This window comes from Bos grunniens, chromosome 12, assembly GCF_055505025.1.
Source record: "Bos grunniens cultivar Pamir isolate PY7600 chromosome 12, Bosgru_T2T1.0, whole genome shotgun sequence".
NCBI classification, from domain to species: Eukaryota; Metazoa; Chordata; class Mammalia; order Artiodactyla; family Bovidae; genus Bos; species Bos grunniens.
Genome location: NC_141176.1, coordinates 27182793 through 27206079, shown reverse-complemented (window position 1 = coordinate 27206079; position 23287 = coordinate 27182793). Strand labels below are relative to the sequence as shown.

Sequence of the window (23287 nt, the reverse complement as noted above, 5' to 3'; positions counted from 1 at the left end):
GGGAAAAAAGTTATTCATATTAAATAAGTGTCAACCTGGGTCAAGTCTTTTTCCAGGGAGCTAACTACGCCAAACCTCTTAATTATAATCACAGCAGTTCAATGTGATGAAATCTCCAGAGGGCCTGCTTGTGCACAGTTCGGTTGAGAGGACTGTATTATGCTTGTCCCAGCGTCCTGATCTCAAGGTTTATTTAAGTCTGTAAATAGTTTTATGCTCCTATCACTTGTAAGAAAGGCATGAAAAAGACCAAATAGGCCTCCAGCCTTCTGGTGTGGTCCCTCCCTGAGACTGTCTCCTTTGGAGTTCCAAAACTTCGTGTGTGTGTGTGTGTGTGTGGCCACACTGCACAGCTTTCAGGATCTTAGTTCCCCAACCAGGTATCGAACCCGGGCCTTTACCAATGAAAGTGTGGAGTCTTAACCACTGGACCACCAGGGAATTCCTGTGTTCTAAAACTTTATCTCTGGATCCTTCTTTTCAGCAACATGCAATCTGTGACAGCAAATGGCACCAAGAATAAAACAAGAGGGAGATCTCCCTGGCCAATGGTGGTCCCTCTTCATTCAGGACCTGGGTCCATGGAAAGAAATCACACAATTTCAGAATCTCCCAGGTATTGAATACCGCAAATTCCTCAAAGATCTTTTAATGCACAGAACCAGCGCCAAGGTGAACAGAGGCAAAGGGGCTGCCTTCTATGGGAGCTTTTATTAATCTATCCCCATGGGCTCTGCTCATGTAAATGACACCCAGTGAGAGTCCTATATTAACTCTACATGAGGGGAACAGGGAGGTGGGACCCTGGGCCCCTCCCCTGTGCACCAGCACCACCAGTGGGGGATGCAGGGAGACAGGGTGTTGTCTTATAACCAGAGTCATGTGCTGTCTGCTGTGTCTTTGCTCTGTCCTGTTTTATTAACCCCAAAGGTCCTGTCAAATGCTCTTGGTAGAAGAGGGATTACCAAACTAGAGCTGACACGCTCAGCTCCAGAGCCCAAGGGACTTTGACAGATTTCTCCAGTCTAACTGCCTGGTTTTAGGGAGGGCTTGGGATGTCACCTGCCTTGCTTCCTTAAAGCAGGTAAAGTAGTTCCAGATATGGCTGGTGGATTTCAACCCCGGCACTAAATGTTTTCAGTGGGAAGAACCCACAAATCCTGCTGAGACACTAAAGGTGACCAATATCAATGCCAGTTTCAACTGTGATCCCTGTGAAATGTCCTTTCAGAGCTGGATTTGTATCATGCCCCCAAGATGCCAAGAAACCAGTCGCAGAGGAGAACATACATACTGATTCCATTTCTGGACATTTTTCAGGGGTGTTGTAAGAGAAACTTACAGAATTGTGTACTGAACTGAGTGGCTTTGACCTTCTCCAACTTTCTAGAATTGATGGAATGTCTCCATTTAAATCAGCTGGCATCAGCAAAGTGCGGAGTCTTAATGAAACTGCTTGAGATACTGACTTTAAATGACTGAACTACAGTGTCACTTTCAAAAGTGAATGTTTCAAACCCATATGGCATTTGTGGCTGTTCATGGCTCTGCTGAAAATCAGAGTTAAAACAGGATCACATTTGCAGACCAATAGGGGGCAGATGGGAGCCAGATGCCGGGGGAGAGACTCAACCTGCCTGCCAGCTGGAGTGGCCACAGGAGGCAAACAGCCCTGATGGAGATTCTATTCTAGGCGAGCTGACAGACCACGCCAGCGAGGGGCCCCCACGCCTCACTGCATTTGCACAGATCATCAGGGTAAACCTGCAGCTCTATCAGGAGAGGGACCAGACTCTCCCTGAAAGCCTGAGGGAACACAGAGCATCATTCTTACCTGGGTCTCTACTGCAACAGCTAAGGAGAAATGGGGAGACATGGTGACGTGGAGAGGTTATTCCAGTAGCTACATGTGAAATGGTATCATGGGCATTGCTGTGAAGCATTACTGAGGCTGTCGAATACATAATTCTAGTCTTAGAAGGATATTGTCAGGGAGACATTTATGCACAGACCAAGCTGCCTGGCTTGGAGCCCTTCTGTAAGGAGGACCCTGAACTTCACAGAATACACCAGCAAGCCACTGGTCTCCTTGAGCTGAATCTTTGCTTTCCTATTCTCAACTATATGGCCATGCAAAGACCTAGAAGTCACTACCAAACCATAACATGAAGGTCCAAGAACACTCAATTCTCGTTCCTCTCCAGCCCTGATCCTAGCCTAAAGGTTATGTCTCTATTCCTTGAAGGAGTGAAAATAATTAAACCAGGAAGCATCTACCTGCCATGCCTTATATGTTTCACTCTTGCACAGGTCAAAACCTTTGAGGAGCTAGTGAGGTATATCTGGGGGACTGGACTTTTATTAAAAGATCAGGCTTATGGGTGTGTGTGACAAGCCACATAGAAATTCTGAAAAATCTGGTATGTAAAGAACCCCTGAGAAATGAGAGCAGAACAACTTAACCCATGTCTACACGTACTCACTGAGACCTTTAGACACCCGTGTGCCTCCTTGGGCCAGCTGGCCAGAGAGCAGCCGGTGGCCAGGACTGGGGGATGTGAGGAAGTGGCCCAGAGGCCACGTGTGTCCTAGAGCAGCATGACACTGGGCAGTGAGGCACCTGCCCGCTTGGTTGGTTTTAACCAAGTGGAACAGGCTGTGCCCTAGGAGGCCTGGGAAAGTTCTTCCTTGAACTGGGTCAGGAAACACTGAACGCAGGTGAGCTGTTCTCTACAAAGTCAAATGTGATTTTATTGCACTTACTGATTACAGTGTGATTCATTGGTCTCAGCCATTGGACATCTGTGTCCACAAAATGCAGGGCACTCAGCCAAATGTAGGAATGTTCTGATGAAGTTTGGAATTTGGGTGCAATATTTTCCATGCTCGGCCGAACTGCCAGTAGAAAGCAAGATGCTGCCTTATGAAAAGCACCCCAGAACGACTCACAGGATACATTTTCCTGGAATTGCTAGTGACTAAGCACTTTGCCTATTATCATGGCTGAAAAAATAAAGAGATGACACTGCACAAGTAGCATTAGCACCTTCCTTTTGAATTGCTTTTTTTCTTTTATGTTAACCCTTCCAGAGCCTCTTTTTCTTTTTCTGTTTTTTAAATTTTATTTTATTTTTAAACTTTACATAATTGTATTAGTTTTGCCAAATATCAAAATGAATCTGCCACAGGTATACATGTGTTCCCCATCCTGAACCCTCCTCCCTCATCCCTCCCCATACCATCCCTCTGGGTCGTCCCAGTGCACTAGCCCCAAGCATCCAGTATCGTGCATCGAACCTGGACTGGCCACTCGTTTCTTACATGATATTTTACATGTTTCAATGCCATTCTCCCAAATCTTCCCACCCTCTCCCTCTCCCACAGAGTCCATAAGACTGTGGTGTGGAGAAAAGGGAACCCTCTTACACTGTTGGTGGGAATGCAAACTAGTACAGCCACTATGGAGAACAGTGTGGAGATTCCTTAAAAAACTGGAAATAGAACTGCCTTATGATCCAGCAATCCCACTGCTGGGCATACACACTGAGGAAACCAGAAGGGAAAGAGACATGTGTACCCCAATGTTCATCACAGCACTGTTTATAATAGCCAGGACATGGAAGCAACCTAGATGTCCATCAGCAGATGAATGGATAAGAAAGCGGTGGTACATATACACAATGGAGTATTACTCAGCCATTAAAAAGAATACATTTGAATCAGTTCTAATGAGGTGGATGAAACTGGAGCCTATTATACAGAGTGAAGTAAGCCAGAAGGAAAAACACCAATACAGTATACTAACGCATATATATGGAATTTAGAAAGATAGTAACAATAACCCTGTGTACGAGACAGCAAAAGAGACACTGATGTATAGAACAGAGCCTCTTTTTCTACTTTCTCATTTTGCTTTTACAACTTCCTGGTGAGAGGACAAGGCTAGTATTACATAACTTCCAAGAGAGGCAAATCATACATAAACAGGTTAAAGGACTTGCTTTAGGATTCCATTACTTCAGGTTATGTGTGTATCAGAGAATCCTGGCCAGACACTGGGTTGATTTTAAGTAAAGGGAATTATTACAAAGGCGTAGGCAAGGAGGAGGGAAACCCCTGGGGATGGCACAAGAGGCTGGGGCTGGGAAAGGCTGCTCTTACCATCCCTTTGCCTGAGGGGCCAGAAGAAGTGGAAATCACCTAAGAGGACCCTGGAAGGAGGGTGAACTCAGGCATGGGATGCAGTCTTCCCAGAGCCAGTGGCTTGGAGGAACCCCCCCGGGGAATAAATACCCAACCCAGTTCTCCCTGACACTCCCCGCTGGCCTCTGTTTATCTCCTCACCTCTCCTCCCCAAACACTGACCAAACCCATCTGAAAGACTGAAGGCAAGGAAGCCTACTAGTGGAATCCCAACGGTGGAGCCTCCAGGGGGCACTTCTGGGAAGACAGGCTCTACAAAAGATGGTCCGTAGAGTGAGCCTCAGAGAAAGCCAAGCTTCTGGTTGCTAGTTCCAAGGGCCCTCAATGCCTCATCTTTCACTGTCATTTCCCAGATAAGTAAGAACAGGCATATTATCACCAGGGTTATAACCACCCTTGCTGGTGACTGACGATATTCCCAGGTGTCAGCCTAACAAGGGTGGGCTTCTGCTTTCAATTAAGTGCAACTCAGAAAGCGAATTCCATCCCGTGGTGAACTATGCACTGGGTACATTCTCATGAGAGACGTATCAACTAACACAATGCTGCCCTTTATAACTGTTCTCCAGAGCACTTTTTTGTGTGTGGCCCCATCCCTCACACACACACACAGAGGCACATGCACTCAACAGTTCACATCAGAAGATAAGAACAAAGCACAGCTTGTGTTTCTGGCTCAGATGCCACAAAGTTAATTTTAGCTGGAAAACTCCTTGACAGACTTCCAGGAAAATACCACCCTAAACAGCAGAGCTCCTGTTAACATCTGCCCATCTGCCTGCTGTTTGCTCAGTGACATCCAATGCCAATCTCTTAAGTCCAGATTCTCAAACTTCCTCTGAAATTAGTCACCTCAATAAGGCTCACGATGACATAAAAGCAGCTGTTACCGAAAGGAACTGTGGCGTGGTGATGGTGGTTGGGGAACAAGTCAGTGGAAGCATGGATGGGTGGGTGGGTGGGTGGGTGGTGGACGAATGGTGTTAGCCGTAAGATGGAAGAATTAACGAGGGGGGTGATTTACCTAACTCTCCCCTCACTATTTTTTTTAACATAATTTTATTTATTTATTTTTGGCAGTGCTTGGTCTTTGTTTCTGCGGGGACTTCTCTCTAGCTGCAGCATGCGGGCTTCTCTTGCTGTGAAGCACAGGCTCTAGGGCACACAGGCTTCGGTAGTTGCAGCACGTGGGCTCAGTAGCTGTGGCTCCTCGGCTCTGGAGCACAGGCTCAACAGTTGTGATGTATCAGCTTGGTTGCTCCATGGCATGTGGGATCTTCCCAGATCAAGGATTGAGCCTGTGTCGCCTGCATTGGCGTTCTTTACCACTGAGCCACCGGGGAAGCCCTCCCCTCACTATTCTTGGTGACACGAATCTGAGGTACCTCTAAATCCTGAGACAAAGGGGTCTCTGCCTGAAACCATTGACTTCAGACACAGAAAATATTATAGAATGTATTATAGACAGAGAGATAGACAGATCATGATAGATGACAGACAGATAGATAGACAGGTTGTTGTTGAGTTGGTAAACTGTGTCCGACTCTTTGGGACCCAGTGGACTGTAGCCTGCCAGGCTCCACTGTCCAGGGGATTTCGCAGGCAAGAATACTGGAGTGGGTTGCTATTTCCTTTTTCAGGGAATCTTCCCAATCCAGGGATCAAACTCACATCTCCTACATTGCAGGTGGATGCTTTACCACTGAGCCACCTGGGAAGTCCTATTAGATAGGTAGATAGATAGATAAGCCTGAATTAAGCAGACAGATGTATAGATAAGTAGCTAGATAGATAAGCCTGCATCAGATCCCTGATGGCTCAGTGGGTAAAGAATAGGACACGACTGAGCGACTAAGCACACACGCACCTATTAAGAGCTCTGTTTTGAGTTTTGAGCAAGCCGACATCACTTAACTAGCTGTGGAATGTCTCAGTGCTTCTGCAAGGAACTTCACCTCCCTCTGCTCCTCTGCTTAAGGTGCAGGGATGCAGTGGCAGTGACAACTGCCTTCAGGCATCACAGGGATGAAGATCACCCCGTAACCCCCAAGTGTCTGGGTACAGCTTTCTCAGAAAAAAAAAAAATACTGAGGTAAGAATTGAACTCAAATATCTATGACCAGGTTGGTTAGAAAATAATGCTTCAGAGAAGTTTATAATTTATGATAGAAAGATATGACACAACCCTGAAGGAGAAGAAAGAACCCGTGTGTCCTGGAATCTGGAAAAGACAGAGCAGAGGGCAGAGGAGGGGAAGACGTGGGAAGGAGAGAGGCCGGAACTTGAAACACCTCTCCCTGGCGAGCATCACTGATTTCAGTAGCATTTTAGGTCAAGAGCACTATCCACTGATAGAAACAGGGCAGAGTCATCTTTGCTAGGAGATTTGAGGAATTTCTAAGAAGATGCACCTGCTCGTGCCACCCTGCCCCAAAGATTTTTGAGCCTGGGACAAGTTCCAGGAGCCCTGAGGTTAGAGATGTTATGGTCACGGCTCCTGTGCCCACCACCCTCCTTGCCCTGGGCCTGTCCTGCCTCTCCCGGCCCATAGAGAGCTCCTTCCATTTGTCTGGGTGACTGTACATATTAGGCAGAGGTTCTCTGGGCTGCTTGGAGGGGGGATGGAGGCAGATCCTCCTAACTCCGGCTTCCCCAGCCTCTGGCCCTTCCATGGGGAACATCAACACAAGACGATGACCTCAGAAGCGTATCTGAGGACATGTGGGCTGCCCTTCTCACTAAAACCTGGTATGAAATTCCTTTGCCAGATTTGCTTCAGGAAATGAACCTGGATGTGGATGGCAGGGTGGTGAGAATCAGGAGAAGCTGGAGAGAGGCACCCTCTGCATGGGGAGACAGAGTAAGGAAAGTCAGGGGGCAGCAGGCTGGCCAGGGCCCTGGGGACACCTCTGCCCTCAAGTCCAAGAAGAAGATGGTCTCCCCCACCCCAGGCAGGGTCTCGCTTAAGCACTGGAACCCCCTCTGCCAATATCTGCTGAATCGACTCAGAGTGAACTGACCTGCATCATAATTCCAGGCACTGCACCAGAAATGACTTCAGTTGAGTTATGTCTTGTTTTGTTCTGTTTTAGGAAACAAGCTATATGCGGCCTGAGAACATATTGCTTTCATTGCTGTCTGCTCTGAAGCTCAGAGATGTCACCCCAGATCTGGAAGTCTGACCTCACAGGCCCGGCTGGCTCTGTCTGGCGCGGGGGCAAGTTTCTCTAAAGCAAGGCCGTTCTCTGCTGGCTTGGGGTCTGGGCTTGGGCACCAGGACTCGGGAATGTGATAAATAATCAGCAGACAGTCTGCCTGTCAGGTGATGCTCCGCTCATCTTGGGATGCAGCCAAGGAGGTGTGAGAGCTGCCAAGGGAAGGGGCCGGGGGTTGTGAGCAGGCCTGGGGCTCCTCCATGTGACACTGCCTGCCTGCCCGCTGCTCTGAGAGCCCCAAGCTTGCCGGCCACCGGGCGCTGGGACCCCGCACTGGTTCACAGAAGCAGCAGCGTGGTCTGGGTCATTCCCAGCCCTCCTCCCACCACCACCACTTATCCTGACCTGCTTTTCTGGACTCATCTGGGAGGGGTGCAGAGTGTCACAGTAAGCTCCGGACTCACACCCTCACTGGAACTTCCGGGTCTGGTGAAGCCTGCAGAGTGTGCTGAGAGCCAGGCAGCCCCAGAATGCCCTGCCCTGCTCCTCCACCGCAAGCCTTCTTTAGTCAAGTATTCTAAATATGTGATGCTCAAACCCTCCTCAGTGGACCAATAGCCTCAGCATCACCTGAGAGCTTGAAAGAAATACAGATGCTCAGACCCCACCCAGATCCTCTAATCAGAATTGGCCTCTTACACGATCTCCAGTGACTCACATGCCTGTTACACTGGAGACGAGCCAGCTGCAGAGGATCTGATACAAACAGGACAGATCCTGGTCACAGGAGCTGAAGGATGTCAGGAACACAAACCCATCCCCGCCCATCCCCAAATTATCTTTCTCACCTGTGTTGAAATGCCAGTGTTCATCCTTTTAGACCTTCATCTTCTGTCTAAACTCTGCCATTTTCATTAAAATACAAACATTGCCTGGGAGGGAAAGCACATGGGTCCCTTACTACTTAGTCAGAAAATTAAGAAGTTTTTAATGTGCCCGCTTTATGTGCCCCACATAGTACAGGATGCTAGGGGTGAGTGAGTTTAGTGCCAAATAATTACTTTTCCCCAGAGACAAGGGGTCGGGAAGATCCCCTGGAGAAGGGAATGGCTACCCACTCTAGTATTCTTGCCTGCAGAATCCCGTGGACAGAGGAGCCTGGCAGGCTACAGTCCATGGGGTCACAAAGAGTCAGACACGACTGAGAGACTTTCACTTTTCAGAGACAAGAGAGCTGGGCATTCAGAGAAGAACGGGCTTCTCTCTGGCAGGAGGGATTATTTAAGGGCAGAAGAAAGGGCTCTCCTAAGACAAGTGTGACCTTCTGCTATATCTTGATTTGACCCAGCTTGCCTCTAGGAGCCCATCAAGTCCTTGAGTTGATGCTACCATTTCCATTCAAAGGCATCCTTTGTCATTTCAACTTAATGGAAAAACCCAATGGCATTTTGAAGACAAAATGTCCAGGTGCATATTTATTTTTAGAAGGAAATGGACCACAGCACAACCATCCTGCAAAAAATGAAGCAAGCCATGGCTCTGTGTGCTGAAGCAGAGAGCGGTACCTCAAGGGTGGAGAGACGGAACTCACTGGTGAATGGGCAGTGCCTCCTCTTACAGATGCTCTCTCAGGAAGCACACAGCATCCATCGAGCGGCCAGGAAGTGCAGTTAGTGCTAACGCTGAAGGCACTGGAGGAAAAAGCAAAACTTCTCCTTAAGCTTCCTGTGTTGGTTTGTGTACCTATGGACAATTAGCAACTATTTCCATTTCTAAAATCCTTGGGATACAGGATGATTTGTTTGCGTATTTATTTCATCCATCACTGAACAAGGTCATCTTTTAATAAGGTGGAATTGTCTTTGTGACCTAATAGCGGTAGTAACGTCAGTCAGTGAGCGCTTGCTGTGTGCCAGGTGCTGATATAAGTGCTTTATGAGTCGAGAGTCGTCATCCACGGGTCCTTCACATTGCTGTGTGTCCTGCAAGCAGAGACACTGCCTTTATCCTTGATGATGTTTTCCCAGCTTTGGGAGATAAAGAAGATAGAGTGTCTCCCTCCAGAGACAAGAAACAGACTTACTGTCCAAAACAATAAACATTATGTCCCTGTGAAACAAAGGAGAAGTGTGCTGCCCCCTGTTCTGAAGGATTCCCTCAGCCTAAGCTGAGAGTTCTGGAACGCAGTTACTGCATGTATCCAACTTTCACCCGGCCCTCTTTGCGTCGTCCTGTGGGAACTGAGGCCCAGGAAAATGTGCTACTCTGGCTACTGCTTGTCCACTTGCGTCTGACACAGGGGTCTCATGTCTCCTGCCAGCATCAAAGAAACTGTGGCGGGATAACTCATTAGATTGTGAGCAGAGGAAAATCTCAGACTCTACCCCAGTTTTGGCAGAAGTTCAGTTCAGTTGAGTTGCTCAGTCGTGTCCGACTCTTTGCGACCCCATGGACTGCAGCACGCCAGGCTTCCCTGTCTATCACCAACTCCCGGAGCTTGCTCAAACCCATGTCCATCTAGTTGGTGATGCCATCCAACCATCTCATCCTCTGTTGTCCCCTTCTCCTCCTGCCTTCAATATTTTCTAGGATCAGGGTCTTTCCCAGAAGTAATATCTTGGCAGAAGTAATTAATCCTCTGGACAACCTTGAGAAGACACTCTTATTTCCACCATTTTACAATTTAAAAACAAAACCAAAAAACTAACAGTCTATATTTTCTTAGGTCATAAATATCATGGTTGTTATCACTCAACTATACTGACACATCCACAGGGGGTCCCAACACTGAAATACCGCCCTGAAAGAGACTTTCCTTTCAGGAAGTGTCAGCTTTCTAGGCCTTCTTTTTAAATACTGCAAATACTGCTGAGAATTACACTCAGTTAATTTCTACCCCTAATCTGTATATGAATTAGACATAGCCTAAGAAGTAGAATGTTAAAAGTGGGCAGAGGGGTACAGACAAGAGACATGGGAGACGTATTTTTGCTGCCCTCCTTATTTTTGACCTGGACTGGCCCAGTAAATGCCCAGTTCTTTGCATCACAGTGAGGATAAAGTACATCCGAATTTCATAGACGTGGTTCCCCTGCAGGTTTACAGGGGTCAGAGTGTGTCTGAAGAGGGACAACATCTACTTGGGCTGCTCTTGGTCATTCCACTGGCATGTTTCATGGTTCAAATGATGACATGTCACTCCATCTGTGACACCTAGAGGCCACAATCCCCTGAGATGTTGGCATAAGTGGGGAATCTGCCAAGAAGACAAAATCGGCCACTACTGCTTGTTGTCTGAAATAGACTCTATAGTTTAATGCTCACGTAAGACTCAGTACAGCAGCACTTCTGCACAGATGTAGGTAGATGAGGCGTAATGGAGGGCTTAAATATATACCATGTCTCTCATTTTTATAAACATGGTCCTGAAGGCAAAGGGGGAGTGAGGCCTACATTCACTTTGTCATCCGATGAGCATTTACCAAGTACCTTGGTATGGAGTTCAACAGGGCATCCAGAGATGAATGAAATATAGGCATCAAGGCTGTATATTGTCACCCTGTTTATTTAACTTATATGCAGAGTACATCATGAGAAATGCTGGGCTGGAAGAAACACAAGCTGGAATCAAGATTGCCAGGAGAAATATCAATCACCTCAGACATGCAGATGACACCACCCTTATGGCAGAAAGTGAAGAGGAACTCAAAAGCCTCTTGATGAAAGTGAAAGTGGAGAGTGAAAAAGTTGGCTTAAAGCTCAACATTCAGAAAACGAAGATCATGGCATCCGGTCCCATCACTTCATGGGAAATAGATGGGGAAACAGTGGAAACAGTGTCAGACTTTATTTTTGGGGGCTCCAAAATCACTGCAGATGGTGAATGCAGCCATGAAATTAAAAGACGCTTACTCCTTGGAAGGAAAGTTATGACCAACCTAGATAGCATATTCAAAAGCAGAGACATTACTTTGCCAACAAGGTTCGTCTAGTCAAGGCTATGGTTTTTCCTGTGGTCATGTATGGATGTGAGAGTTGGACTGTGAAGAAGGCTGAGCACTGAAGAATTGATGCTTTTGAACTGTGGTGTTGGAGAAGACTCTTGAGAGTTCCTTGGGCTGCAAGGAGATCCAACCAGTCCATTCTGAAGGAGATCAGCCCTGGGATTTCTTTGGAAGGAATGATGCTAAAGCTGAAACTCCAGTACTTTGGCCACCTCATGGGAAGAGTTGACTCATTGGAAAAGACTCTGATGCTGGGAGGGATTGGGGACAAGAGGAGAAGGGGACGACAGAGGATGAGATGGCTGGATGGCATCACTGACTCGATGGACGTGAGTCTCAGTGAACTCTGGGAGTTGGTGATGGACAGGGAGGCCTGGTGTGCTGAGATTCATGGGGTCGCAAAGAGTCGGACATGACTGAGCGACTGATCTGATCTGATCTGATCCTACCCCAAAGTTACAATTTAATTCAAACTAACACAAATACACAAGCAATAAAACATTGCAGACTAAGGAATAGATAAGATAAAGCAGACAGATCAAGCCTTGTCAGGACTCAGACCAGGAGTAGTTGTATCAGGCTGGGGAGGAAGATCAGGCCCTTCTTAGAGGATGGACAGAGTTTTCCATAGACAAGGGTGAGGAGGCAGAGAATTCTATGCTGATGAGACAACTTAGGCAAGTTATTGGGACTTGTTCAGGGTGGACAGGGAGTAGTGCAAATTGACCAGAGCATAAAGTGCAGAAAGGTAATTAGGGAAAGGTGAGGCTGGAAAGAAGGCCGGGTCAGATAGAGAAGGGTGAATGCCAGTTGGAGGCTTCAAGGCTTTATTCCAGGGGGATCCAGGAACCACTGACCATAGGTTGTCCAGGGGTGGAACACACAGATGTTACAGAAATGTACGGCATGTAAATAGCAAAGATTATTGACTATAAATCCAAACCTTAGGGAGATGTCTCAGGTCAGAAATCCACAAAGCAAAGAACTATTATTTTCTATACAGAAAGAGAGGAGTTACTCTTTTGAGGGAAGGGTGATTTTAGTTTAGGGAGTCATTAACTTGGAGTTTATCCAGTCTCTTAGTGTTCCGTTTCAAACAGCATTAACTATAATCTGTTATGTTCTTATGTGGTTGGTTGGCTCCTTCACAGAAGAATTAATAGCTCTTCAATTAACAATCACATAACTTAGAGCCAAGCACAAAGTAGGTGTTAGTAAGTATTTTAAAGCAATACATTGTGCTGCGTGCCTGCTAAGTTGCTTCACTCGTGTCTGACTCTTTGCAACCCAATGGTTTGTAGCCTGCCAAACTCGCCTGTTCATGGGATTCTCCAGGCAAGAATACTGGAGTGGATTGCCATGCTTTCCTCCAGTGGATCTTCCCAACCCAGGGATCGAACCTGTGTCTCTTAAGTCTCCCACATTAGCATGTGGGTTCTTTATCATCAGCGCCACCTGGGAAGCCCATATATTACATTACACAAAACATCAAAATATCTTCAGTAAGTCAAGACTAGACGCATCTAATGTCTGCAACAGGTATAAAAAAAATCTGTACAAACATTCACTGTTTCTGATTGAATGTCTTTATCCAGAGTTAATTATTTTAATAGTCTGGTGATAAACACAAATATATTTTTATGGCAAATATGTGGCTTTTTAAATTACTGCCTTTAATACCAGAAAACCAAGTGTATTTAACACTTCCATTTGCCCGAAACATCAATGCTAGACATATGACCTATTTAAACAAACAATAATTAACCTATTCACACAAACTGTAGTAAAGAGAACTAAATTTGATCATTTTCTCTCCCTGCTGTTACATATTTTAGTTTGCATTTTTTCTTTATCAAGAGTACAAATCTATATGTGTGTATACAAACCTCCAGAAATAGATATGCAATACGGTTGTTAAAAAAACAAGGAAGTCATTAAGTCATAAAAAAAGACTGCGAATCTATAGAATTCATCCTGTTGATTCATTCAGAAACCTCAACAGCTGCATGCCTTTGAATGCTTTAACTTGTGTCAATAAAATAGTGAAACTGTTAAATCTTTGCAGACAGGTAGAAAATGTGATTCTTAAAGCAGTGTCTGTTCAAATTTTAAATAGCTTAATGAACTTAAAAGAGAGCAAAGATTCATTCTCATGAGCACTTAAGTGATTCTATCTACTTGTGGGGATTTAATTAATGACCTATCTGATTGCCCCAAACTTTTAAAATTGGTCACCTCCAGCAAGAAGGCTCCTGCCCAACAGCCTGCCGCTGCCCCCCACCCAAGGGTTCACAGCAAGGCTGGTAAAGACCAGGAAAGGACAGATATCTCTGAGTATCATGTGGTGTAGTTTGGAGGGTGGGAACATTTCCAAATAGGCTATGATTTACTTTGTGGGTGAACATTCCCTACCAGGGCACAGAGGAAAAGGAAGTCAGGCCCCCTAAAATAATAATTGGCCAGAATCTTGTTGTACCAGCAGGAGGAGAATCAGGATGGTCAGTAGGATGGGCTTTTGGGCCAGAAAAATCTAAGGTTGCTTACTAGTGGTGGGTCTGTGAATAAGGAACCCCACCTCCCTGCATCTCAGTTTTGCCGCTGTGAAAGAGGTAAAATATAGAGGCATACAGGAAGGGTCTTGTTCTGGGGTACAAACACCTTCAGATCTCAGTGTTAAAGCACTGCAGAGAACACAGCCTGGATCTGGATATTTATAGTGGCCACAAGCAATTGCAAGCCAGGCATGACAATGGAGGGATTTCACCTGATTAATGCAGAGGCTCGGGAACTTTATTTTCAACTTTATTTGGTTAGCAGCACTCCTCTATTTGCTGTCTTCTGAAAACACTTAATAGGAGACAAAGGGAAGATCAGGAAAGGAGAGAAGGTTGTGGGAAGGAAAGGTACAAACTGTAAAATCCTGCTTGTCTTCCTGCATAGGCTTCATTTTCTATCTTTGAAAGTAGTTTTACTTCAGGTACATGTGGATTAGAAATGTCTTAAACAGGAATGTACAGTAATTCATGTTTTATATTAACACTTGTCCATGCAGTTCTTTATAGATAAATTGATAAGTCCTTTAAAATCTAGATGAATAAGCTTAATGCTTTTTATTGAAGTAACTATCATTTGGAGAGATCTATGCTTAAGTGAAAAATGACTTTATCAATAATGTTCCTTTCCTCATTTCAACATTTTAATTATATATTTCTTTAATATTTCCTAGAAAAAATTAATTTAGCACCAAAATGTATTAAAGCAAAGGGTATTTTTCACCTGAGCACAATGTAAGAATTCTAATAAACCACAATATATTGGGGGTATTTTAAATGAAGGGATGCACAAGAGAACTTTTAGAAGTCTAATCTGCTTTGTAATTGGACTTGATAGAACTGCTTTCCTTGAGAAACTCAATAAATAGTACCACTCCCTGCTGGTGTTCTGTGGCTCCCTACAAACACAGCATGTGTGTATGTGTGTGTGTGTGTGCATTTTACAGGAGGGCTTCTCCAGAGAAAGAAATGAAAAGATATTGCTCTATCAGTCAGCAAAACAACAAAGCCCCATGCAGCCAGCCACTGATCCCTAGAAGTCAGAAGCTGGGCGAGGACCAACTTTAAAGACCACTTTTAATACCACTGAACTGTACCCTTAAAAATGGTTGACACTGTAAATTTTATGTTACATATCTTTAATCACAATAAAAAATTGACAAGAAGAAAGAAAATGCTGCCTCGCATAGTTATGTGGCTGGAAAAGCGAGGAGCGTCTTAATAGCTTTTTCAGGTAACGGTGGATATCCTTCTGTCCGCTGGACTAAAACCCAGCAAGTGGTTTCTTAAAAGTTAGCTGCAAATGTAGAATCTGAAACCTTATCAGTAAAGCTTTTGTATTCTGTCACATTTTTAAAACCTTTTAAACTGCTTACAAAGGACAGGATAAAACTACATTGTCCATGATGGCACCACTAGCCACGTATGTATGGTTTTCAGCACTTGAAACGTGGCCTAGGGAGACCAAAGAATTGAATTTTAAAGTTTATTTAAATTTGATTTTAAAAACTTAAACCTGGTTCAGTTATTGGAAAAATTTTCAGTATGTTTGGGCCAACTTAAATATGATCATTTATTCTTTCAACTTAACTGTTGTGAAATCTAAACACAGATCAAGGCATTCAGAGTGAAAACGTAGGGCTCCAAATGAGATGTGCTGTAAATACACAATGAATGCTGAATTTTAAAGACTTAGTAAAAATAAAAGAATATAAAATATCTCAATATATTTAAAATATATTTCATACTGAATATATGTTAAAATGACACTATTTGGGATACATCGGTTTAAATAAAATATATTATTCAATTTGAAAAAAAAGTTTCTGTAAAGGAAAAGTGAAGGATACCTGACTCAGGTTATTCTTTTTTTTTTTTAATTTTATTTTATTTTTAAACTTTACAATATTGTATTAGTTTTGCCAAATATCGAAATGAATCCGCCACAGGTATACCCGTGTTCTTAATTGACATAAGGAATCACCCCAGAAGTCTCTAGTTTGTATTCTGCCCAGAAAAAAAAAGAAGTGAGAATCATTTCCATTGGAAAAATGAATCATCCTCGGATGCATAGATAATTTGGTGCCAGTATCTGTATCTCCAAAAATACATTAGCTTTGATCACTCCACAAAACAGTGAAGGGTAGTAATAATAGCACTGAAAGGAGTGAGTTCATTTTGAAAGTGCTCTCCAATGTTAGTGCATTTTACATTGTTACAGTATTATAATACAGACCACAGTCTGCATTTATGCATGAGAAATATCAAAGTAATAAGAGCCTTGTCATACATACACACACACATATATATCCTATATAATGTACATATATACGTGTGTGTATTAACTATATATTTCTAAACTTATCTCTCTATGTATTTAGATATATATACTATCAGAGGGCTTCCCCAGTGGCTGAGTGGTAAAGAATCTGCCTGCAGTGCAAGACACAGGAGATGCAGGTTCAGTCCTGGGTAGGGAAGATGCCCTGGAAGAGGGCATGGCAACCGACTCCAGTATTCTTGCCTGGAGAATCTCATGGACAGAGAAACCAGGCGGTCTATAGTCCATAGCACATGACTGAAGTGACTGAGCACTCTCATACCGTCAGAGCCTCAAAGAAAGCTCAGGAGTTTCTCCTGGTTTCTTCTTCGTTTGTGTTAAATCTATTTAAGTATGGTTTTGCTAATAATTTGGAAATTATTAGGTAAATTTGAACAATCTGGATGGTCAAACTGATTATTTATGTTACAACATTCTAAAGCCTTAGTGATCTGCACTTCTGCCCATATTTTTTTTTAATCTGTGTTTCTAGACAATTGTTTACTTAATCCAATGTGGACAGAAATCTTTGTGCATATTTTTAAGGCTGTTTTCATCAAAGCTGCTGTTTCCGACTGAGCTACACACCACCAATGCCAAATGATCAAATTACTCACACAGAAACCATAAATGAAATCCATAGATAATTTGCAGACCTCATTTCAGCCAATGGTTTCAGCTCTTTTTCTCAGCAGATCTCTCCTGAAAGCTGCTAACAGGCTGATTGGAATTTTATATCCTCTCCACTCTCTGGTGGAAATGCTAATAAGCGATGAAATGGCTAAAGCCCAGTGCACAGAGGAGGAGGAGGAGAAGCAAGGAGCTGAAAACCCTCCAGCTTCAAAATTGCATCCTGAATAATCAGCAATTGACAGAAGCTCCTCACACGGTGCTTTCTCCACACTCGCGAGCAGACTGGGCTGACTGTGAAACCTCAATGTTACGCATACACTTGTTCCAAAATTGCTCGACAGACTGCATTAGGAGGTTAGATGAAAGCCTGATTTGCCATCACAGCCAGTCAGATTTCTCTGCTAGTATTAGCTATCTTTAAAACATATTTCCATGGCAACTAGTTTAAAAACATATTTGACTGTAGAGGCACTTCCGTTATGAGAGCAAGAAAAACCCAAGCAGCCTCTTCTTGTCAGAGCGCTTTTCCACCAGCGGAGCAACTCAGGCCAACGAGGATGAGAGGAAAGGTCTCTTCAGGCTCAGGACTATGGAGCATCCAGTTGCCTGGGTCCCATCCTTCCACGTTGCTGAAGGAGTCACTGCTTCTCTCCATGAGGCAAACCTCCTCCTGAGCTTAACCTGCTGACCTTTTCTGAACCCATTTCTGCTGATGGACATTTTTCCTTCAGGCTTCCTTTGATTTTTCCATGTCTGCACTAGTTTCAAAGGCCAGTCAGAATACAATTGTTTTAGAAGTGAGAGACAAAACTCCGTTTGCTTTTTAGAAAAAAGAAGAAGAAATACTCACGGATCTTTATACAAACTGGCCTTTTTGTCACTGCCATGTCTGCTTGGGTTGAGGCTTAATCCAGGGGCCCTGGCACCCTGAGTTCTTGACCTTTTATTAGGAGAAATCATGAATTTTCTGTCCTATCGGCTGTGGGGACCAGACCCACAGTGAACCTCTCTCAGGGCCAAGATGAAATGTTAATAATAGTTCTTGGCTAGTTCTTCACCTCCAAGAAACTCAGGGTTTTCCCAGGCATTCTCTGTAATCTCTCCTAGATGTAGATCTAAGTATTACTAATTCTTATTTTCACACCTTGTGGGGAAGAAACAGCCTGTAACCTTTAGCCCAGTGGTAGACTCTGTGTAGATTGCATTGACAGACAGAGTCTATAATGTGATGGTTCTGCTGTAGCAATAGGGACCACACATCCAAAGGTCTCCCCTCCTGTACCCCCGAGATGTTGCAAATCCCCACTTCTTCAGTTTGAGACTTTATCTTCTAAATGAGATATAATTCTGCAAGCACCAAATTCTTTTTGAATTAAGGCAAGATAGGTATGAAACAATCAGTGAGAACAATACTCATGAGGGTCCAAAAATCAGATTTGGGCCCTAACATTTTGTAGCAAGAATATTTCACTGAAAGGGAAGTAGGAGACAGAAAGATCTAGAATTAAAAAGAACAGGGCCAGGTTGAGTTCTTGCTTTGCAGGATATCTCAGAATGGATCCTCTGTTCTGGAAGCTTCTCTCTGTTTTCTCAGCCTCTCCAGGGCCCAGCTTGCACTGGGTTCTCAGTGCACTCGTCTCTGATTGAGGCCATATCGATATGCAGCTGGGGTCCATTTCAGCTAGCTTCATGGTACATATTGATCACCGTCACAGATCACTCATTCACCAATCTTCATTGATCACTAAATGGCTGGAATTAATAGACTATCCAGTGGAAGGGCTATTTATTTAAGGTGCATAGGCAGAGGCAGCGGGTCCTTGGGGAACTTTTATTTCCCACTGTGCAGTGAGTGCCTCATCACTCCCAGCGAGTATATTTATGTGAGAATGTATACACTTCAGTGTTTGTGTACATAACAACTGAAATGTAGCGTGCCCAGGACACATGCATTAATTTGAACATCAATCTGGAAATTGATGGAGCCACAGTAAAACCTACTTTTGGATTACCTATAAAGAGTTTATTTATTGTATATGCAACATTTCAGGGAGAAGGTGTAAATGGTTATGAGAGGAAAATAGTTTTAAGTAACTTCAAGATTATAATTTCAAAGCTTTTCTTTCTTTTTTTTCCCAAGCAAGCTATTCCTGTTTGTTTATCAAAACAAGTCTCCTAAGAAAATTAACTAAACCCATTTGGTTATCTGTATTCTGGTACTGTGTGTCCTTGAAAGTGAAAGTGAATTCGCTCAGTCGTGTCCGACTCTTTGAGACCCCATGGACTGTAGTCCACTAGGCTCCTCCATCCATGGAATTTTCTAGGAAAGAGTACTGGAGTGGGTTGCCATTTCCTTCTCCAGGGGATCTTCCTGACCCAGGGATTGAACCCTGGTCTCCTGCATTGCGGGCAGACGCTTTACTATCTGAGCCACCAGGGAGTGTCCTTGGGTAGTGAGAAACTGAGGGTTTGGCATCCAATTCCAACATCCAGTGGTTTTTTCCCTATTATTGTCTGTAGAAGCATTGTGCATGCTCTGCTGCTGCTGCCGCTAAGTCGCTTTAGTCATGTCCGACTCTGTGCGACCCCATAGGCGGCAGCCCACCAGGCTCCCTCGTCCCTGGGATTCTCCAGGCAAGAACACTGGAGTGGTTGCCATTTCCTTCTCCAATGCGTGAAAGTGAAAAGTGAAAGTGAAGTCGCTCAGTCGTGTCCGAATCTTAGCGACCCCATGGATTGCAGCCTAACAGGCTCCTCCATCCATGGGATTTTCCAGGAAAGAGTACTGGAGTGGGGTGCCAGTGCACGCTCAGTAGTGTCCAAATCTTTGCAACCACATGCACTGTAGCCTGCTAGGCTCCTCTGTCCATGGAATTTTCTGGGAAGGAATACTGGAATCAGTTGCCATTTCCCCCTCCAAGGAATCTTCTCAACCCAGAGATTGAAATCAGGTCTCCTGCACTGGCAGGCAGATTCTTTACCACTGAGCCATCTGGGAATCCCTTTTCCCCCATTCCACCATATAATTCTATGCCAGTCTCAAACCCATGTTGTCACCTGCGCTTATGATTCACTGACTATAGATAGGAGGTTCCAACAACCCCCTCCTTGACTCTGAGTTCAATTAATTTGCTCAAATGACTCAACAGTGTTCAATGATTACTGGTTTACTACAAAAGGATGTAGGAAGGAAAGGTGTGACAAACCTAGACAGCATATTTAAAAGCAAAGATATCACTTTGTTGACAAAGGTTCTGGGCTCCAAAATCACTGCAGATGGTGACTGCAGCCATGAAATTAAAAGACGCTTACTCCTTGGAAGGAAAGCTATGACCAACCTAGACAGCATATTAAAGAGCAGAGACATTACTTTGCCAACAAAGGTCTGTCTAATCAAGGCTATGGTTTCTCCAGTGGTCATGTATGAATCTGATTGGAAAGTTGATGCTTTCGGACTGTGGTGCTGGAGAAGACTCTTGAGAGTCCCGAGGACTGCAAGGAGATAAAACCAGTCAATCCTAATGGAAATCAACACAATATATTCATTGGAAGGACTGACGCTGAAGCTCCAATACTTTGGCCACCTGATGCAAAGAGACGACTCACTGAAAAAAACCCTGATGCTGGGAAAGACTAAAGGCAAAAAAGAGAAGAGCACAGCAGAGGATGAGTTGGTTAGATAGCATCACCGACTCAATGGACATGAATTTGAGCAAACTCCAGGAGATGGTGAAGAACAAGGAAGCCTGACTTGCTGCAGTTCACGGGGTTGCAAAGAGTTGGACACAACTTAGTGACTGAACAACAAGAAGTCAGAAATTAGCTAGATGGAAGAGATGCAAAGTGCAAGGTGTGGGGAGGCTTCATGCCCTCTCCAAGCAGCCACTCTGCCCAAGTTCCCACATGTTCACCAATCCTCCCCCATCCTTTGGGTTTTATGGAGATTTCAATACATATTCATGATTGATTAACTCATTGACTATTGGCAACTGATTCAACCCTCCAGCACTTCTCCCCTCTCAGGAGGTAGAGAGGAGAGCGGGACCGGGACAAGAAATTCTAACCCTCTAATCATGAGGTTGGGTTCTCTGGCAACCCGCCCCATCCTTGGATTAGCTTCAGGGACTTCCAAAAGTCACCTCATTAGTGAAAGAACTTTATCACTCTTATCATAGGAAAGAGTATTAGGAGCTCTGTAACAGAAATAGGATGAAGACCAAATAAATATTTATTATAAATTGCAGTATCACAGAAACCCAGCTTAAGGGTAATCATGGTCCACTGTGTGGACTGGGAACTGTGGGTATGTGAACTGGGCTGATAGGGAGGGCCTACCCGGAGTTCATGTACCTGTGTTGTCTCTTGTTGGAAGGGATCCACACCAGGGCAGTGGGTGATGGGAAGGGCAGGGACTTCCGTCTTTTAGATTTGCTTCTCTGGCAGCCTCTTGGATGTTATCTGAAGGCTGAGGAGAGAGGCATGATAGACAGATACTGAAGAAGTTGCTATTTGCATTCCTAATATTTGCAGTAATGACTCTATCAGGCATCAGGCTTTTGTCTTATCTGATGACTTGTGAGGTGAGAAAATGGGGGCAAGGGTAAGGAGGAGAAGCTTCCTTGATGAGGCACCTGTGATTTCACATCACTGGTGGTTCGGGAGGAAAGAACAAGGGGGCTGCCACTTGGCAGTGGTCAGGACGTGTTCCCAGAGCATGGGACTCATATCTCAGTGTCCCAGATACAATCATGGACAAGGGGCAATGTGGGGGCTAGAAAAGGGGCCTGGGAGAACAGAGGAATAAGGATTAAGGATTCAGTCAAATTCAAATATGGCTTATTAGAATTCAAAAATTAAGCCTGTTATCTTTTTTAAAAACTTAAAAAATATAAGATAAAGACCCACATTTAACTACAAAAAAGGGATTAAAGTGGCATTATTTATATCCACAATTGATATTGCCACAGAAAAGTTGATCCCTGAAAAAAATAAAACTAAATTTATTTTTAAAAGTATTTGGAAGTGGTATAATACAGTGAAAGGAGCATATCAGAACCTAACACCAGTTATTATCTGAATGACTCTGGGCAAGTCGCTCAGTGAGCAGATGAAACCCGTTTTCCCTCCCATCTGAGCACACACATTGATTATGTTGCCCAGCCTCTCCACCAGCCCAGAGGGAACATGTGATGGAGCTCTGACAAACGCACCATGGACAGAAGTAATACATGCTGCTTCTAGATCCCATCCACTAGAACGCCTTGTGCCTGGGAAGCTGGCATAAATCTGAACATCAGTTTGAACCTGATCTAACTCAGAAGGAGCTAGAATAAACCTGATGCAGGGTTAGCAACAAAGCCTTTATTAACTGTGTGAACAGTATTTCTGACAGGACTGTGCAGAGTATCCAGCAGAAGACTGCAGTTCCCTACTAGGTGGTAGAGGCCAGACCCTGATTGACTACACAGAAGGCCACTCACCAGCCAGGAACACCTGTACTGGATGCTGCAGGAGCCAGAAATTCACTCTTACTGTCTTAAACACTAAGACTGGGATTTATGTGCTATACCAGTTAGCATCATTTACATTAATTAATCTACCTGAACTTCAATTTCTTATTAATAAAAAATGAAAGAATATTATGTAATTTATAGAGTGCACTGTGCTTACCTGTTCAGTTGTGTCCAATTCTTTGCGACCCCATGACTGTAGCCTGGCAGGCACCTCTGTCCATGGGGACTCTCCAGGCAAGAATACTGGAGTGGGTTGCCATGCCCTCCTCCAGGGGATCTTCCCAACCCAGGGATGGAACCCAGGTCTCCCACATTGCAGGCAGATTCTTCACCGTCTGAGCCTATGAATACTGTACTGGGTAGCATATCCCTTCTCCAGGGGATCTTCCTGACCCAGGAATCAACCCGGGGTCTTCTGCATTGCAGGTGGATTTCTTTACCAGCTAAGCTACCAGGGAAGCCAATTTATAGAGTAGCTATAATTAATTATAGAATTAACTATAGAGGCACACAGAAAGTGCTAAATAAATAGAAGAATATTGTATATAGGCTCTTATTCAGGTTTTCCCTTCATTTAGATCCTTTTCTCATAATTCGTAAGTTAAGTTTATTTTCCATTAGTGGGACACGAATCATATGATGAAAGTGAAATGCAGCTTCAAGCTTAGATGGAAAGAAAGAACAATTTAACGACCCAGTATGGACATCAGCTGTAAGATATGGGACCTTGGGTACCATTCTTAAGTTTTCTGAGCCTTAGCATCCTCATTTGTAAAACAGGTATAAGAATTCACACCTCACAGGAGATACGTGAAAATAAAATGAGGCAGCAAATGTAAAAGTAGCCCTTACTCTTTGGAGTTCCATAAAAATGCATGGTTTACTATTATAGATTAGCCATTTTAAA

The 23287-nt window shown here is 44.2% G+C and overlaps 1 protein-coding gene across 23 annotated transcripts in view; it reads right to left on the bottom strand.

Annotated features, from left to right (window-relative positions):
- The window catches only part of LOC147361561 (uncharacterized), a 631042-nt gene that overhangs the window by 107831 nt on the left and 499924 nt on the right, over positions 1–23287 (bottom strand). For 11 of the 23 annotated variants that reach the window (XR_015138085.1, XR_015138086.1, XR_015138087.1 and 8 more), the window contains one exon: positions 21218–21332. The exons of 9 other annotated variants lie outside the window; for them this stretch is intronic. The gene's annotated coding sequence lies outside the window, so the exon portion shown is untranslated. Of the gene's footprint in view, positions 1–8206; positions 8291–21217; positions 21333–23287 lie in introns of those variants that run through there. 3 more of the 23 variants (XR_015138107.1, XR_015138105.1, XR_015138106.1) reach the window with 1 other exon arrangement.